This window comes from Notolepis coatsorum (assembly GCF_963971535.1).
Source record: "Notolepis coatsorum genome assembly, chromosome: 8".
Classification (NCBI taxonomy): Eukaryota; Metazoa; Chordata; class Actinopteri; order Aulopiformes; family Paralepididae; genus Notolepis; species Notolepis coatsorum.
The window spans coordinates 33991765-34012415 of NC_140172.1; the positions used below are offsets into that span (position 1 = coordinate 33991765).

The 20651-nt window shown below is 43.5% G+C and overlaps 1 pseudogene across 1 annotated transcript in view; it reads right to left on the reverse strand.

Annotated features, from left to right (window-relative positions):
• The window catches only part of LOC311233391 (large neutral amino acids transporter small subunit 4-like), a 61632-nt pseudogene extending 44627 nt beyond the window's left edge, over positions 1 to 17005 (reverse strand). The window contains exon 1 of the transcript in view: positions 16843 to 17005. The product of the transcript in view is annotated as a large neutral amino acids transporter small subunit 4-like (transcript). The remainder of the gene's footprint in view (positions 1 to 16842) is intronic.
• Between the last annotated feature and the right edge of the window lie 3646 nt (positions 17006 to 20651).

Genomic DNA, 20651 nt, shown 5'->3' on the forward strand with positions numbered 1-20651 from the left:
TGACAAACTGCTGCTCCAGCATTATTCATCATAAAAGAGCCGCAGGACAGAACTCAGGACAAAGATAACAAAACTGCACAGACAGACCGACAGGTATGTGGGCAGAGGAATGAGATGCTGTTAGAGCCGAAGAACACAAAAGTTCATCATGTGTGTGTGTGTGTGTGTGTGTGTGTGTGTGTGTGTGTGTGTGTGTGTGTGTGTGTGTGTGTGTGTGTGTGTGTGTGTGCGCGTGCGTGCGTGTGTGTGTGTGTGCACGCACGTGACTTCGGCACTTGAACAGTTACAACTACACCTGTGTTACTACATCAGTGTAATAATTATATCAGTGTATGTTCCTGCGATGTCCTTTGTCCTGTTTCACTTGCTTTTGTTTGCTGTGTAAATAAAATGCTCTTTTGTATGTCCTGGTGTTGCTTCGGTGATGCCTGGTTACACAACAATTACACTGGTTACACATCAACTACACTCATTACACATCAACTACACTCATTACACAGCATTGACACTGGTTACACAGCAATTGTAATGAATATTTACATTTACATTTACATTTAGCTGACGCTTTTATCCAAAGCGACTTACAAGTTCTGTACAACAAGTCATCAGGAAGGGCACAACTCTATCAGCTGAGTAACAATGTTCATCAAAGTGTTGAGTGCTACAGTGTAGGTTAGTTTATTAGGACAAGTGAATGACAGTAAGGTTAGTTAGGGTTAGATTATTTTTTAAGTGCGTCTTTAGTCGACGGCAAAAGATTGGACGGGTTTCGGCTGTCCTAACTGGGGTGGGTAGTTCATTCCGCCATTGTGGGGCAAGGACTGAGAAAAGGCAGGTTCTCCTTGATGACCCTCCCGGAGCTCGGATAGGAGTGGGTCTGCGACGGCCAGAAGATGCAGAGCGTAGGGGTCTTGAGGGTGTGTAGTTAGAGACCATTGACCGGACGTAGGTGGGAGCGGTTCCCTTCGCCGCACGATATGCCAGGTTGAGGGCCTTGAAGCGGATTCGTGCAGCAATGGGGAGCGAGTGCAGGTCCATAAGAAGTGGGGTGACATGGGCCGACTTCGATAGGTTTGAGATCAGGCGGGCCGCTGTGTTCTGAATGAGTTGAAGAGGCTTGGTGGCAGTGGCCGGGAGGCCCGCAAGCAGTGCGTTGCAGTAGTCGAGGTGGGAGATGACTGTTGATTGGACGAGGAGTTGGGTGGATTCTTTTGTCAGGAAGGGGCGGATCCTTCTGACGTTGCTCAGGAGGAATCTGCAGGTTCTGGTTGTCGCTGCGATGTGAGCAGAGAAGTTCAACTGGTCGTCGAGGACAACACCAAGGTTCTTGGCGGTCGGGGACGCGGTCACAGCTGCATTCTCGACTGTGATGGAAAGATCGGTCAGGGGGGAGGATTTGGCCGGCAGGTGGAGCAATTCAGGGTGTGTTCAGGGTTGGTTTTTTTATGAGCGGTGTGACTCTGGCTTGTTTTAGGGAGGTGGGGACCACCCCCGAGTTGAGGGAGGAGTTGATGGTTGCAGTTAGGAATGGGAGGAGTGGAGAGGGTAGCTGATCCAGCTGGCATGTAGTTGGACGGTTCGACGTTACCAGTGTCAGGGTCTCGGCTTCTGTAATGGGAGAGAAAGATGACAGAGTGAAGGATGAGGTTCTCGATTCAGTGTTTGGAATGGGTGGGGGTTGGGAGAAGGAGCTGCGGATGTTCTCCACTTTTTCCTCAAAGAAGATCGCAAAGTCTTCGGGAGAGAAAGATGAGGGAGGAGGGGGTGGGGGGGGGAGTGAGGAGGGAGGACATGGTAGCATGCAGTTTGCGAAGGTTCTTGGCAGAGGCCTCGATCCTATGGTGAAAGAAAGAAGCTTTGGCATTAGTAATGGTTTTGGAGAATGTTAACAAGAGGTTGTGATATGTGTCGATGTCAGCAGTGAGGCGTGATTTTCTATACTTCCTCTCAGCCGCTCTCAGGATCTGTCTTTGTTCTCTCACTGCATCCGACAGCCATGGACTGGGTGGGGAACGGCGGGCAGGTTTCTCAACGAGGGGACAGAGCTTGTCGAAGGAATATGACATTTAACCTTGAACACAAGGAAAGTCCATGGACGCCGTTGGTAGCCATATATTTCATACCTTCAAGGGTGAAAATGAAAGCAGAATGGGCTGCTGAGCTGCTGATCAGCTGACAATACTGCTGAGTGTGATACTCCTGAGTGTGATACTGTGGGAATTCTGTTGCTAGGGGAACAGCCTGGACCCACGTGTGTTTCCTGTCAGCTATTGTATTATATATTGTAACACTGCAACAGAGAGTAAAAGTGGGCTCATTTAGAATGTTCATGGTGTTATGCTAGTGGGTGACTGAATTAACGAGTGAGTGAGTTAGGATCATTGCCAGTCTCTGAGGTGCGTCGCATCTAAACAGCAACTAGATGTACTTGGAAAAGCTGAGTCCACCATCTCCCGGTGAGATGTCATTATGTGGCGAGTAATACTGCGGCGTGATGCCGGGTCTCAGCTGTGATAAGCAAAATTCTTTTACATAAAGCACACACTGTCATCGCTCTGTTCGAATATATGAGGGGGGGGGGGGGGCAGATGAGAGGAAGGTGGGATAATAGTGTGAATAACAAGGGCCACAATGGAAAGAATCTCTAGGAATCCTTGATTTGTATTTTTTATTCAAAATGTACATGCAACCAACTAAATATGATGTTGTATGCACTGTTTGATATGATGTTGTATGCACTGTTTGATATGATGTTGTGTGCAGTGTTTGATATGATGTTGTCTGATGAGTACAGTGCTGTGAGAAGGAATGTCTCCCTGGGGACAATCAAGTCTAAGTCCAAGTCATGGTCCCAGCCACACACGGCAAAGGACGAAAAATATAGAAGGGCAAAAGATTTCTGGCTAAATGACATATTGACAACCCGATAAACCCCATAGCCCCACCACCTCTGATGTTATGTACTCACACTAACACAGCAGTGCCACCATTGCCCTACTTCCTAGAGCAAGAGCTTGTGTGAGCTATGCACAGGCCTGGCCAGGCATCCCTGTGTGAAATGTCATCATGCTCCTAGATCATCGGAGCCGTGATTAGATTTATGATAACAGAGTGTTCTGTTGAAGTTTTTATATCTGATGTGATGTCAAATTTTAAAGGAACACGCCAACTTTTTGGGAAATTAGCTTATTTGCCATCTACCCTGGAGTTAGACAAGCAGATCTCTGTGCATGCATTCGGCTTAGGGAAAAGCCGCACCATTAGCCTAGCTTAGCGGTAAATACACAGGTCACAACATGTTTACAGGAAAGTTTTGGAGTTGTATTTGGAGTGTATTTCGTGACTGTTGGGAACTAGGCTACACTGGCACACCTACTTCCAGTGAATGACGCTAATCTAGGCTAACAGTGCGGCTGTTCCCTAAGCCTAATCTAATGCATGCACAGAGAAGAAAAGGGTATCTGCTTGTCTAACTCCAGGGTAGATGTTCCTTTAAGACTGAGATATCAAGTTTTTTATTCTGCTCATCAAAAAGTATAGTTCCACAAAGGTAGGTATAAATGCCTTGCTCAGCAACATTAATAAATCAGTCTGACAAATAACTACAATGTAACAAAGCTGGGTTGGGCCATAATTCTATATTATCATTTATTGTATCCTATTGGGATCATACCACCATATTGTGATATTGTTGCACACAATTCTGTCATCTAAATAAAATAAAAACACATTAACTCCAATCATGTCATTTGAAAATAAGAGTTTTGCATATGTCAACAGATATCGTAATATACTACATCAATGTAAAAAAAAATCCAAATGTTTATCATGATAGGAATTTCTTTCATATCGCCCAGCCCTATAACTGTTGTATACATACCCAATTAACCCCTTAGGCCCCCCACCCCTAGCCCCACCACCCCTAGCCTCACCCCTAGCTCCACCACCCCTAGCCTCACCCCTAGACAAGAGGACAGAACTGGTCAAACTGAAGTCAGGAGAGGAGAAGTCAAAGTCAGGACTGGGAAAGTGTTAATATATTTCAGAACTGTTTATCCAAATACATGACTCATTGCCGTTGCCTTGCATCTCTCATCCACAAGCTCTGATTAGAAAGAGCTTAGCACCAAGATAACACAATCAGCAACTGCACCCGGACCTACCTCATATATTTATGATGAATTGAAAATGGGGGACCCTGATGTAAACAAGACGAAAGTCTTTCTCTGGTCTGCATCCCCTTAACAATTGTATGTATTGAGCTGTACTGTACTGTACCCATTCTGCAATCTGTTAATAAACTTTTCAATCAATCAATCAAACCTGATAACAGAGAACTGGTGTGTGTGACTGTGTGTTATTTTAGATATATTTTAAAATATATCTAAAAACGAAATGATTTCAGGTAACTAACTACATATCTCTTGTTGTGGAATTAACACAACATTATTCATACTTTTGACAATAAAAGTATGCATTGATGTATTCATTTCATTGGATGCATTCAACAAGGATTTTATTTAATTTTTTTATCTTTTCCCCCCTCCTTTTTCCTCCGATTTTCTCCCATCCCAATGTTAGTCGTTATACCAATTCCCAATCCCCTTCCTGGTCGCTGCGCACTTACCCCCCACAGTCGGTCTGGGAGAGTGGAGGCTATCACGACTATCACGTGCTTCCTCCGACACACGTCTAGCCAATCAACAGCTTCTTTTCACCTGGCAGCGCAGACTCTCACTGAGAGGGTGTAACGTGTGGAAGGATCACACTACCCCCCTTAGATCCTATCCACGCTGAGCAGGCGCCCCGACCGAACTGTAGAAGTCACTGTTTACAACGACCCGGACCCGGACCCACCCCGCCAGCTTTCCCACCCTCTAATACAGCCAATTGTATTAGTGTGAACGGCCAGCCAAGCTGGTGACAACGCCGGAGCTGTGAGCTGGATTCGAACAGGCGAATCCAGCGTCTCCGGTGTTAGTGACAAACACAATCTCCACTACGCCACCTGACCGCCCTCAACAAGGCATTCTAAATGTAAACATTATCTGTGCATCTCCCCTTTTCCTCTCTCTCTCCCTCTCGTTCTCACTCTCCCTTTCTCTTTTTCCCTCTCTCTCTCTTTCCTTCTCTCTCCCGTATTTATTGTAATTTTCTTTGTATACTATTGCTACTGTAATTTTTTTTATTTACTTACTCAAAAGGCTTTTGCTGTTTGGTCAGGCTGCTTTTGTATATAAGAATTTGTTCTTACTTTTTTTAAACCGATACCGATCATTTCCGATATTACATTTTAATGCCAATATCGGTAGGCCAATAATATCGGACATCTCTAGTATAAAGCTATCCAGCTGCAAGCCAGCTTAGTATAGCACAAATGAATGGAAGCGGATACAGATCAGCTAGCAGTTGGTCAAAAATACATCTCCCAGAGTTTTAAGGTAGGCTAGCTGATCCGCTCCCATTAATCTGTGCTAAACTAGGCTAACTTGCAGCCGGATAGCTTTCTACTGAACGCACAAAGAGGAAACTGGTATCTATCTTCTAGTCTGACTCTGGAAAAGACGGTAAGTGCATTTAACATAATTCGTTTATAAGTAGGGATCAATGCACCAATATCTCTTTTCCATTTCTGAGTCCTCAACTTAAATTAGAGGTAGAATTAGAATCTCTCTATTTGCCAAGTAGGTACATTTACATATAGTACCAGGAATAAAGTTATACTTTTTATTAATTGCCATGGGGAAATTATTCCTCTGCATTTGACCCATCCTAACCGCTTAGAAGCAGTGGGAAGCCAGAGGTGTGGTGCCTGCATGGAGATCAAATCCAGTTTGAATGCCAGTATCTTGGTCAAGGGGTGATGGCAGGAATCATGTCTCTTTTATGGTGTTGGAGGGAACTGGAGTAGCTGGAGGGAACCCATGCAAGCATGGGGAGAACTAATCATTTAGATTTTTTGTTGTTGTTCCACAGATTTAATTGGTCTAAAAGTCTACCAGTAAACCAATAATGTCAAATGAAAATGTTTACCAATATAGCCTACATGTTTTATATATATATAAAAAAGAAAAAAGGTCTAGGGTACAACGTTTTGCAAACAAGCTAAACCTAGAACTTTGTGCTCTATCAAATTCCAACATTGGGTTAATCTCTGTTCAAGCTCATGTGTGGACGCATACCTTCACAGACACACTCAGCACTCACTATACATACTCCAGGCCATGTGTCGATTATCTGCACCCACCCCCCACTAGAAGACATGCACGTGAGGATGACTCACCATCATGCATCACGCAGTAGAACTTCCTGCCCTCTACCTTTGTGCTGTGCTCAGCACCACAAGGGAACAGACAAGGCCTGTGTCACGTGACGTGTATCATGTGACCTTGCAGGATGAACTCTCATTTCCCTCTCATTCTTCTGCGTCTCCTCCTACTCTGCGCTACTGTCCTCGTCTTCCCCTTCTCGTTTCCTTCTTCTCTCGCCCTCCAACAATACTCCAATTTCTACTGTTCTTCACTGACCTCAGCTGTTTCTCTCTCTCTCTCTCTCTCTCTCTCTCTCTCTCTCTCTCTCTCTCTCTCTCTCTCTCTCTCTCTCTCTCTCTCTCTCTCTCTCTCTCTCACACACTCTATCTCACACACACTCTCTCTACGGGTCAAAACACGCAGAGGCACTCTACAAGAAGGGCCAGAGCCGACTCTACTTCCTCAGAAGGTTGAGATCCTTCAATGTCTGTACAAGGATGTTGAGGATGTTCTACGAGTCGGTGGTGACGGGCGCCTTCTTGTACGCTGTGACCTGCTGGGGCAGCGGACTAAGAGGGGGGGACGCAAACAGGTTGGATAAGCTGGTCAGGAAGGCCAGTAACGTGGTATAGGGGTGGAGCTGGACTCTCTAGCGGTGGTGGCGGAGAGGAGGAGCCTTGCTAAGCTCCATGCCATCAGGAAAAAACCCTCCCACACAGACTTGGCTGACAGGAGGAGCATGTTCAGTGCTAGACTAACACTCCCAAAATGTAGCACTGAACGGCACAGGAAGTTCTTCATTCCTGTCTTAGCTACTCTACACTGGCTTCCTGTAACTTTTAGAATTGATTTTTTTTGTATCCACTTTTTCTCCTTATTTTTTCTATTTATTCTATCTATTTTTCTATTCTCCCATCCCAATTTCGTGTTGCCAATTCTCCCCTTCAATTCTCCCCTCCCCCATCTTGAACGTTGCTAGACTATGCCTCCCACTGGTCGGCTGTAGTGAGGATAGAAGCCTTGCATCACGTGTCCCCTCCGGTACACGAGGAGGCAGCCTGACGCCTCTTTTCACCAGACAGCGCAGTCTCTCAGTGACGAGGAGTAACGCGTGGGAGGCTCACGCTGCCCCCGATACTTGCTGTACAGGCGTCACCAAACCGACCTGTAGGAGTCGCTGTCCACAACGTCCAATCCCCACCCATCGACTTTCCACCCACTACCTCTGCCAATTGAGATAGTATGACGACTGGCCCAAGCCGCAGGCAATGCTGACTCCGGGAGTCGAGACCGAGCCTCTTGCATTGGTGAGGAGCGCAATCTCCGCTACGCCACCCAGTCGCTAGAATTGATTTTAAGGTGCTTCTCCTCACATACAAAGCTCTAAATGGACAAGGACCCAGCTACATTTCTGACTCTCTAATGAACTACACACCCGCCAGAACACTGCGATCATCAGATGCAGATCTATTAGAGGTCACCAGAAAGAGTCAAAAGAAGATCGGTGATGCAGCCTTTGTAAACTACGCCCCAAAACTGTGGAACACATTACCCAACAATATTAGGGAAGCCAATACATTAGACATTTTTAAAAGGCAGCTTAAAACCTATCTCTTTACCAAAGCATTTGACTGACTTTACACTATTATACTGTACTATTTCTGTGATTGACATTGCACTATTTATCTATGTTTTATTCCCCATGTTTTTATGTTTTTATTCTCTTTTATTTTATATATCCGAGGATTTTTATAGTATGTCTGCACTTTATGTGCTCATTTCATCATTCATGTCTTTTACATTCTACTAAAACTGAATCAAACCATAAACAAGGTGGCCTGTTGGGATGTTAGAGCCTAATGTGAAAAACTGTGATTTTATATGTCTGCTCATTTTACCATTGCTATTATTTTACTTATTTTAACTTTTACCCCCTATCCGCTGGGTGCATACTATATCCTTTATCATGTTTTATAACAGATTACAGAAGCCTATTGGAATGTGAGGTTCTGATATGATTTGATTAATATATCTGCATTATTTTATCCCATTTTATGCTTTGTTCTTGCTGCTTGTTTTACACTGATTTTATGTTTTATTTATTACTGATGTAAAGCACTTTGAACTGCAATCCCCTGTATGAAAGGTGCTATACAAATAAAGTTATTATTATTATTATTCCGACAGCCATCAGACTTTACAATGCATCTCTGTGCCTCACTGCATCACTGAGCACAGAGTGACAGTACCATCTTCCTGGACTTTTACATTTAAAACAACATTTTTTTTTTTTTTTTTTTTTTTTTTTTTCCTCCATTTTCCTCCGATTTTCTCCCATCCCAATGTTAGTCGTATGCCAATTCCCAGTCCCTTCCTGGTCGCTGCGCTTTACCCCCCACAGTCAGATCATTTGGGAGAGTGGAGGCTACCACGTGCTTCCTCCGACACACGTCCAGCCAATCACCGCTTCTTTTCACCTGGCAGCGCGGATTCTCATTGAGAGGGCGTAGCGTGTGGGAGGACCACACTATCCCCCTCACGTCCAATCCGCGCTTAGCAGGCGCCCCGACCGAACTGTAGGAGTCGCTGTTTACAACGACCCGGACCCACCCCGCCAGCTTCTCCCACCCTCTGATACAGCCAATTGTATCAGTGCAGACGGCCAGCCAAGCTGGTGACAACCCCGGAGCTGTGAGCTGGATTCGAACAGGCGAACCAAGCTCACAGCTCCGGGGCTGGTGACGAACGCAATCTCCGCTCGACCACCTAACCGCCCTTTAAAACAACATTGTCAATATTACACTTAATGTAGATCTCTGTATTTTTTTTACTGTATATTTTATATTAGATTGTACATACATAACAGAGGAAATGTGAATGTGAAATGTGAATCCCGGACCGTAGTTTATTATTATTATGTTATTCTTAGGCTTATTTTATTCCTTATTCTTAGGCAATTTTTTGTTATTCGTATTCGTAATTTGTTCTGTCTACCTAAATGTTTACTGTGAGCGATTTGTAGTGCCAAATTTCCCTCGGGATGATACAAGTATTTCTATTCTCTCTCTCTCTCTCTCTCTCTCTCTCTCTCTCTCTCTCTCTCTCTCTCTCTCTCTCTCTCTCTCTCTCTCTCTCTCTCTCTCTCTCTCTCTCTCTCTCTCTCTCTCTCTCTCTCTCTCTCTCTCGGTGGACTTTAAACCTTTATATTACCAGTAATAAACCCACCCGATGTGTCTCTGTCTCTCTTTCACGTGTCTGAAGAGTTACATTATCTAAACAGGGTAGATTGGCTTGCGTCAGTGGTTCTTGGAGGTCACCTACAAGTTAGCAGCCACTAAATAGTTAACTCAGGCTAGACTTTTGCTCGCAGGCCTCGCAGAGAACAGACCTTGCATCACAGCAAATACATTTTCGATACTAGATGCATTTAAAAAATGTGCCAAATCGTGACAATATGTGTATGTAAATGCATACGACATCCCAAAAGATATACACAAAAAATAAATCAAAATGGCCACCTCCGTAACAAGCAAGTGTACTAACAAGTTATCATAAAAGCACCAAATTTGGTAGACATACTTATCATGTGACCCCAAGAAGTCCTACAACCAATGCCAAAAGAAACTAAAACAGGAAGTGATGTATTGCCATCTCTGTAACAGGTACTGTTTTATAACGTACTACTTACAATTGGACAATAAATACAATAAATATGGTGTACTCTACAGTCTACATGCTTATTAGGTGACCCTAAGTAATTTGGGTGACCAGAACACTTAACCAGTTAGTGATATTACTAATGTTAAAAATGGCTGCCTCAATAGCAAAGAGTTGTCTTTGACCATGCCAAAATTACACCACAAAGGTGGCACATTTAGTTTACATGCTTACTAGATGACCCTGAGAAGGATCCTGGGCTGGTCGAAATGGTCACCTCTATAAGAAGGAATTATATTCAAACATACCAACACTACACCTTAAAAGCACCACATTCGTTATATTTTACTGGGTGACACTAAGACATCCACCTAGAGGGTGTGTCCCAATATTGTTAACATTTAAAATGGCGGCTAACAATGATAATTATGTTTAAACATACCGGAAATTACAACATAGTGGCGCCAACTTTTTATCAAAGCATGGAATAGAACTCCTAACCCTGGAAGTGTTAGTGCCTTGCTCCAGGGGACCTTGGGGGATTCCAGGGGGTATCCAGAGAAGGGAAGTTTAATTTCACTATTATTCAGTCATGGAATTCAGGACTAATCGATATCCAGCAACAATAATTTTCTCAGATTGGGGTCCCAGGAACAAAATCTTATCAAACGGGGGTACATCATGCATAGCAATTTGGGGGTCCTTGACATGAGAAGGTTTGAGAACCGTTTGTCTAGTAGGCTCATTTGTACCTGCAGGTAGTGCATGGGTTCCTCACATTGTCACCTAACTAATGGTCAAAACAATCCCCCTCCTTTTACCCTTAAACTTCTCCTCTGTCCTTTTGTCTGCTCATCTCATTCAGAATCTGGTCCTCAGTGGAGCCCTTGTGTGCATCAGTGCCACCTTTGTGCTTTAAAGTGCCTCACTTTGACAAAGACAGCCAGGGACAGAGACAGCCAGGGACAAAGACAGTCGAGGGACGAGAGGCGAGGGAATAGAATAGGAAGGTTACAAAAGAGTCATTCTTTGTGTCTTTTTGTGTCAGACAGATAACTATTAGCTTCATTCCCTATTAAATCAATTAATGATTAAAGTTAATCGTTAATTACCTTGGTTGGAGCTAATCAATGCTACAACAATTTGTAAAGCACACACTGTAGGCTAAATGTGTCCATTGAGATTAGGTTTGGTTGTGCATTAGGTCGATGGCTGGGCTTCTTGAGCGTGTCAAATTCACATACATTCAGCATTTCTTTTATGGGTATTTGATTGACTTTGCAGTGCATCTATATTTTCTTTCTTTATTTGATGTGATTTGAGCTCCTTATTGGCCACTGCGTTAACTGACTTTATGTATTAACCCTTTCACTACCACACTACCAAATGGTTAACCCTTTCACTGTGACAATACAGAAGGTTAACCCTTTTACTACCACATAACAAATGGTTAACCCTTTCACAACCACACTACAGAAGGTTAACCGTCTGTAGTGTGGTAGTGAAAGGGTTAATAATATAGTTTATTAAAGGAAAACTCCAACATTTTGGGAAATTAGCTTATTTAACATCTTCCCTGGAGTTAGACAAGAAGATACATACCTTTTTTGTCTCTGTGCGTGCATTCAGCTTTGGGAACAGTCGCTCCGTTAGCGTAGCTTAGCTTCATCACTGGAAGTGGGGGGGGGCCGGAGCCTGACGTTCCCTACAGGGTCTTACAGTCACCAAATACAACTCCAAAACGTTCCTGTAAACATGTTGTGACCTGTATATTCACCACGTGGAGAAATAAAAAATAATTTAATTAGACAATTACGTTTTATAAGCAAATATACTCTGAACTATTTTTTGCCTAACCACTCGAGTCTCTGGGCGCAGTCAGTGGTTTCAACGTGAAGCCGTGTTTGTTGATATTCTCATTCCTTCAAAGGATCCGAACCGATTGAAGTTTATGGATACCATGACTTAAAATCCTCTTACCTTGACGATTAAAAGCCTCCCCAATTTAGAAAACAGTAATCCAATGGCTGGTATTGATAATATAATACTAACTACTGCACGCTCTGAGCTAACCGGAGCTAACACAGAACAGGATGGTAAAGCAAATATAATGACTTCCTTTCTGGGGTTTTCAAAATAAAAGTGCAACGTTTATAGCAGCGGAAAACGTTTATTTTGTACATTATCTAACGTTAACACGAACCTAAACTAACTTTAGGTTAGTTGTAACTAGGGATGCACCGATATGAAAATTTGCCACCGATACCGATTGTTCAACTAACACAATCGGCCGATACCGATACCGATATTTGTGGCAAAAAAAATTTATATATATTTTTTTTACTATTTTTTTTATATTTTTTTTTTGAAACTACTGTATATTTGTGTTACAAATTGTGCTCACCGATATGAACATAGGCCTCTTTACTTACTTAAAAAAAGGAAACATCAAGAAATAGTACTATCTCTCTCCCAGTATGGTCTGCCGGGCTGCAGCTAGATACTAGTTCTCCCAGTATGGTCTACCGGGCTGCAGCTGGATACTATTGTCTCAACCAGAGCTCTCAACCAATGAAATTTTGATTGACAGTCGATTCTGCCAATTACGTCACACACCGCTTGCACCCGCCTCTGCTGTTACCACCAATCGGCAAGCGTGTATACATTTTTTACTTCCGCTTTTGTCCTCCATTGATTTTGACGAGAGGTTTTCTACAACAACAACAAAGCGCGGCCGACGTTTAGCTTTTAGCTCCGCAGGATGACTAAATGAGGCATAATGATTTTACTGCAACGAATGTTATAATAAAACAAAGCCTTTCTATACATGTGTCTGATTTATTAACTTTATTAACAGGGGGGCAGGTGGCGCACGGAGATTACGTTTGTCACCAACACCGGGAGACACTAGGATTCGCCTGTTCGAATCCAGCTCCCGGCGTTGCTATCAGCTTGGCTGTCCTCTCACACTGATACAATTGGCTGTATCAGGGGGTGGGAAAAGCTGAAGGGTGGGTCCTGGGCGTTGTGGACAGCGACCCCTACAGTTCGGTCGGGGCGCCTGCTCAGCGAGGGTTTGAACTGAGGAGAGATAGTGTGGCCTCCCACACGCTACACTCTCCCCGGTGAGAACCTGCGCGGCCAGGTTGGCCTGCCCCAGGCTGCACATGCGTCGGAGGAAAGCATGTGACAGTCTCTGGTCTCCCGGACCAACAGTAGGGGAAAGTACGCAACAACCAGGAAGGGTGGGATGGGAGAAAAATCGGGAAAAAAGGAGGGGAAGAAAGATATTAAAAAAAAAAAAAACTTTATTAACAGATTGCAGAATGGGTAAAACTCAGGGCTCTATGAGCAAGATACCGATACCCGACCGATACATCGGTGCACCCCTAGTTGTAACGTTAGTTTAGGTGCGTGTTAACGTTAGATAATGTACAAAATAAATGTTTTCCGCTGCTATAAACGTTGCACTTTTATTTTGAAAACCCCAGAAAGGAAGTCATTATATTTGCTTTACCATCCTGTTCTGTGTTAGCTCCGGTTAACTCCGAGCGTGCAGTAGTTAGTATTATATTATCAATACCAGCCATTCGATTACTGTTTTCTAAATTGGGGAGGCTTTTAATCGTCAAGGTAAGAGGATTTTAAGTCATGGTATCCATAAACTTCAATTGGTTCGGATCCTTTGAAGGAATGAGAATATCAACAAACACGGCTTCACGTTGAAACCACTGACTGCGCCCAGAGACTCGAGTGGTTAGGCAAAAAATTGTTCAGAGTATATTTGCTTATAAAACGTAATTGTCTAATTCAATTATTTTTATTTCTCCACGTGGTGAATACACAGGTCACAACATGTTTACAGGAACGTTTTGGAGTTGTATTTGGTAACTGTAAGACCCTGTAGGGAACGTCAGGCTCCGGCCCCCCCCCCCACTTCCAGTGATGAAGCTAAGCTACGCTAACGGAGCGACTGTTCCCAAAGCTAAATGCACGCACAGAGACAAAAAGGTATGTATCTTCTTGTCTAACTCCAGGGAAGATGTTAAATAAGCTAATTTCCCAAAATGTTGGAGTTTTCCTTTAAAGGGGACGTATTATGGAAAATTTCTTTTGCGTGTAGTGTTTGTATGGATTTGTCAGTCTGACATGTTATTTGGGTGCTGGAGAAGAAATACATAATGTACTCCTTGCCGTTTGACCAGGGTTTGAAGTCTTCAGATGAACATGCCTCAAACATGTGCCTGGTGATGTCACAAGTGGGACACAAGCAATGAGTTTGCTTTAACTAATCAATTAACTGTGTTTTTTGGAGCAAGGAGGAATGATGCTTACCTAACATACTCCACAGTCTGTAATAGATTTTTACTTTTGTGTGCGGGTTATCCAGACAGGGAAGTCGTCTAGAATTGTTGAAAAGAGATAATATGTCACCTTTAAGGTTCAGTTCCCGGCCAGTGATCTCACCACGTGTTACTGAAAACAAATCAATATCGAAAACAAATGTCTATCAGCTCTCCTTCAATAATGCCTGCCGCTATCTCTTTGATTTGGTTGGCGGCCCTGCAATGCAAGCTCACTCCCTTTAAAAGTGCAATAATCTGTAATCCAAATGTAAACAAACAGGTTGGCCCCCTACGGCTGATACCTTGATATTGGATGGATTTTCAAACAGACTTCTTCATACTCTCTCTCTAGGATAGACTGTGCCTGGTTTTTCTTTCGTGTATTTTGACGCTGTAAAGATTTTGTTTACATGTGTAATGAATACGATTAGCATTTTCAGTTAAAATTAGATATGAGGGGATCGAATCCAGCTGTGGTGCTTCCGGGTTGGCCGACCGTCCATACTAACACAATTGGCAGTGTTAGAGGGTGGGAAACCCGGCGAGGGTGGGTCCTGGTTGTTGTAAACAGCGACTCCTACAGTTCGGTCGGGGCGCCTGCTGCACAGCAAGGGAAGGATCTAAGAGAGGTAGTGTGACCTTCCACACGTTACACTCTCCAAGCGAAAGTCCGCGCTGCCAGGTGAAAAGAAGTGGTGGGCTGGGTACACATGTGACGGAGGAAGCATGTGATAGTCTCCGCCCTCCCGGACCGACAGTAGGGGGTAGAGTGCGCAACAACCAGGAAGAGGATTGGGAATTGGCATAACGACTAACATTGGGATGGGAGAAAAAAACGGAAAAAGAAGGAGGAAAAAGATTATTCGATATGAGAGTTCGAAAATGCTTATTAGAGTTAGACTTAGAGTTAAACTCTTCAATAATTATGCATGAAGCCAAAGTGAAGATTGGGCCTTTCAACTTTTCACCAGTCAAATCCAGTCCTGTGTGGGTTGGGGTGGTCTGTATTAGTTTTGGTTTATGGGACAATGGGATATCACTCTTTCATTCTGCCGCACCCCCCCCTCCCCCCTTCCTGGATCTTGCCGAACAGCTGGGTCCCTACCAGCCCAGAGCTCCTCTGGGAAGACACCAAATAAAAGACAGGCAGCAGGGTTGAATTACACTGATTAAATAGGAGTATGGTTGACACACAATGCATCCTAGACACGTCTGGAGCACAACACTGATGGAGCCGCTGATGCTCAGATGAAGACACCCCTTACAGAAATGTATTATGGTGGCTTGGTGTTGATTTCAGGTTCACCCTGGTCCCGGGCCATGGTATAACTAATCTACCATCCCCCGTGGTACCACTTTTGTACTGAAATAATACCATATATAATCCAATTTAAAACATGATACTGACGGTAATATCATGGTCTTTCCGTCATTTATTTGGTCACTTACTACCATCATCAGAGTGACCAAAGAATTATGGAAACATTGTCATGAACAACATTAATAGTGACATTTAACAACACCCTCTCCCCACTATCTATCTAACCTCAAAATCACAGCACCAGGTTTTCAGGCAACACTGAAAGCTGTTGCTTTTGCTCTCACGTAAAGAATAAACATCTGTATGAAATACTGTGTTGAAGATACACAATCTTTACAATGCAATTTGGGGTGATTTTCATCATAAATATGGGGCCATGTGTGTAAAAGGTTTGGGAATCTCTGCCCTATAACTATGCTCTTCTCTGAATGCAGCATCAAGTCCCTTCCTGGTCTGTACCTTAACCAGTGACAACCACTTTCCCTTTCAACTGATGCCTGGTATAAAGTTGGTGACCAGGTGCTCAGGACCAGGGGCGTAGCCAGAGATTCTAGGGTCCTCTGCACAAGAAGTGTCTCTGGGCCCCCCTCTCCTCCCCAGCCATGACTCATTTATTATGGACTCAAATAGTTATAAAATCGTTTAGTCCAGAGTAGACTCCAGACCCTCTGAGCCGGGTCCTCCCTCAGTTCCACTATTCCCCCCGCTTCTACGCCCCTGGTCAGATCTTTTTGGGTGCATATAGCTACACATAAATGACATCATAGGTATGCGCTGAAAATGAAAGTACTGATCCATCCATCCCATAGACTGTTATATAACCACAGCCATTACAAAACTGAAAGGTTTGCAACAGATTTGCTTCACCAACGCCAGAGGTTTGCCCACAACTGTTTGCCAGAAGGCCTGTATAAGGGAGGAATACAACACAGAGGTATTTGCACATCCAAGGTTCTGGTGCAGATGCACCGGAAGTAAACTGTGTACCTTGAATTAAATCCAACATACTGCTGTTGCGCAACTCCATGCGTATGGAAAATAGTTATACAAATCTTACAATTTTTTTTACATAGGTCTAAATCCACATGTAGGATTTGAGAATCTGCCTTATATGACCGGGCAACAACCAGTAATCTAACGGAATAGTATAAAGTAAATAATAGATGATGGTTATGATATCTGAAGGCAGACGCTATCATATAAAACTTTTCTGAAGGCAGAAACGACATGTTTATTTTCCACTTGGAGATAAATAAGTGCCACTCACCCTCCTCTTCCGTGCACAGGTAGGAGTAGAAGCCCTCGGACTTGAGCATGATGAGGAGCGAGCCCCAGCCCAGCAGCACTGCGGAGAAGAGCAGGTTCTCGATGATGGCCGTCACCGCCATCCACCAGCGCCGAGCGAACGCCGTGGCCAGGGTGGGAGCCATGGTGCCACGGGGAGAGGGGAGAGTAGGAGACGATGGAGACCCGTGTGGGATCTTCTCTGACAGGTGCAGAGAGCGGAGGATCTGCTGATCTGTGGGGAGAGGAAAGGAAAGAGGATGTTTGTCAGTTGGCCTTCTTATGAACTCACGAAGAGCAGGACAGGGGCGGGTCTTAACTCACTATCACGTTTAAGACGGTGAGATAAAGCTACTGAACTTTGATCCTCACATGAAGGAGGACACTTGACTGTGGGATGAAGTGCAAACAAACTGATAATAGATCGGTGCCTAACTGTGATGTAGGGTATACTCTTAAAAAACAAACGTGTTTTTAAAAGAAAACACAAGATGTGCATGCTGTCCCCAAACACATACATGTGTGTTACAGGTGTTCTGAACACGTATAGTGTAAGGGGCACTTCACCCAAAAAAAATATGTTGTACATAATCTCACACACATCCAAAAACTCTAACAGTTATGACAATAACTGACAGTTATTGAAGGGAAATTTGTTTGAATATGGCCACCAGTGATGTAATCGGGGACAGTGAATCCTTGTGTTGTGTTAATTTCAGCTCAATGAAATGATAAGGTAATCAACACGACAACACACAAGGGTTGAATGTCCCCAATGACATCACTGGTGGCCATATTCAAACGATGTTTGGTGAAGTGCCCCTTTAATAACATCCTATTTCAACACATCTCGTAGTGTTGTTTGTTTCAAGGCTGCTGACGCATAATTCAAATCGGTTTAATTGACACCTTTTGAAGAAAAGAGAGGAAGGTGCATCTTGTTGATGGCGAATCCTATTTACGTTTGAGTCGTCATTCCGCAAAAGTAGCCTATACACAGTAATTTTCTTAAAATTGCCAAGGATTTCAGAGGGACAAAACAACAACCTGTAGTCACTTTTGGTGGAATTTCCCTTTAACGCTCACCAGCATAACCAGTAATGTATTAACAGGGAAGGAAGGAACATGTCGCTATATTGCCTGCAAGGACAGACCTCCTTACATCACATTAGGGCAGACCACAGATAATTGCAGAAGCTGCCATGGATGAGGCATCAACTTTGTGCTGTTTCATAGAAAAGACAAACTGGTCCAAACTGGACCCAGCTTCTCCTGCCGCTACCCCCTCATCCCGTGCCCCCTGCCCCCGATCCTCTCGCTGTCTCACTCTCTCCCACACACACACACACACACACACACACACACACACACACACACACACACACACACACACACACACACACACACACACACACACACACACACACACACACACACACACACACAGTCCCCTAAATGTCTTCACAGGCCCACCGAACCGCAGTGTTCTCTCGCAATTACTGCGAGCCTCCAAAAGACATGCAACAAACAGACGGACAAGCAGACATGCTTTCTCTCCCTCTCTCTCTCTCTCTCTCTATCTCTCTCTCTCTCTCTCTCTCTCTCTCTCTCTCTCTCTCTCTCTCTCTCTCTCTCTCTCTCTCTCACACACACACACACACACATTGATTGTTATTTCTCTCATGCACGCACGTGCGCACACACAGTTTCTGATCATAAAATGGGAAAAAAGAGAAGAAAAAAACCTATAGCCCTACATAGCTCTGCAAAGCATGGCTGAATCAAGTTGTGCTATTAAGATGAATAAGTTATTGACCATATAGTAGCCCGCCTGTTACATCTCCCATTAGGTCTTTAATTAATATCTTATACTTTTTTTTTTTTTTTTTTTTTTTTATATATATATGTCACCAACAGTGTCTAGTATAAAGCCAAAATCCAACCTTACCTTTATGTTGTAAGTAACCAAATATACAACGCGATAGACAGTTGACTTTTCTTGATGATATGTTGGGGGTCAGTCTGTCAGTCAGTCGTCAGGTTGCTTTTGCACAGTGACCGGTGTGTCTGAGAGAAGAGCCGGTTTTAAACGGGAGCAGGACGTCCCAGTCCCACAGCATCCCTCGCTGGCTGTACGGGGAGGTGCTGAAACTTGCCACGTCGTCCAATCACAACAACAGACTGAGACCACCAACATGATGAGTGGACTCCAGGGGGACACACGCTCTGGGGCCATCTATCTATCTATCTATCTATCATCAATAATAACACGAACATGCAGCTTAGATAAGAAACACACACACACACACACACACACACACACACGCACGCACACACGCGCACACACACACACACACACACACACACACGCACACACACACACACACACATTAGTTTATATTCATATTCTTTTTTTATATTATTATTATATATTTTATATATATCTTATTTTAATTTTTTTTTATTATTATATATATTTTTTTCATTCTACTGTAATTGTCTGCCCGTATGTCGCATCAAAACTACCAAATCAAATTCCTTGTATGTGAAACATATACTTGGCAATAAAATACCTTTCTGATTCTGATATGCCAATAACGTTCCGCGCACTGCGCTGCCGAAACGATCATGCACACGGACACACCCAAAGTTATATTTCCACTGGAGATTAGGAAACTAACTCTTCAACTCTGTCTAGGGATTTTCTATATACCCACCGATAAATTACCCGTGACTATGACGTTTCATTGAATCATTACAATGAAAATGAATGATATCTCGCTCCTGCACTGTCTCTCTTATGTACATGGGCGCGTCGCGACATGTCTGTCATCAAAGCATATCGTTACCCTCCTCGACCCCTGCTTGACAATCTGCTGCCAATTGTTTGGTTGATTTCCCTTGTAGTTAAAATGATCGATCGCATGCGCGGACATGGCAAAGACATATCCCGATCGATTATTGGAAAGGAGAAGTGTTCGTACAGTATAGCTACCATGTGCGCGGTGTTGGGGATTCTGTTGTTGAACTACATTTTGCAGTAGTTGAGTGGTAGTTTATACATTAAAATCCCTGTAGCGTCTCTGTGATTCATGTAGTTTAGGTGGTTAATTGCAAACGATTATTTCCATAGAAATGTAGGCTAGCCTTTCTTAATTCCACCTCCTTGTCCTCTCCCTAAAACACACCCTCGGGCCAAAGTTGATAATTTCCCGCGGCCGCAATAATGTGTATCATGTAGTTTGTAGTCGAATCGCCTTTTCATAGCAAGTTTTAGGATTACGTTTAATTTAAGATTGAGTTTAACTTCTTTCCATTGCAAAGTAGCAAGTCGTTTGGTAAAGTACAGTTTTGGAGTAGGCCTACTTTCCTCAACACTGTGCGTCATGCGTAATTTGATGAATTGGTTCTTTCTCTCCTATCTGATGGTGGACCGAGTTCCTGGCATCATTGGTATGCTAAAAATGTAATATCACATTAGGCCTGGCATACACATCTTAGAAAACAACGATGCTATATCCTGCCAATGTGAAATAAATCCAATGATAAATCAATATGAGGAATCAGGAACACCCGCACACTTGTCTCACTTGCTCAATAAAGTATTTTATTATTTATACACGGCGTGTCGGTCCCTGGTCTTCTTTATATGCCTGAAGAATTCTGCAGAATTCAGAAGTTCAGAAGTTCAGAGACCGAAGTGTGTTCCTGAACCAGTCTCAGTGTTGTGTTGATAGGCGTATTAGGCCTATTGATTACTGATCGGACACTTAATTCGTCATTTCCGATCTG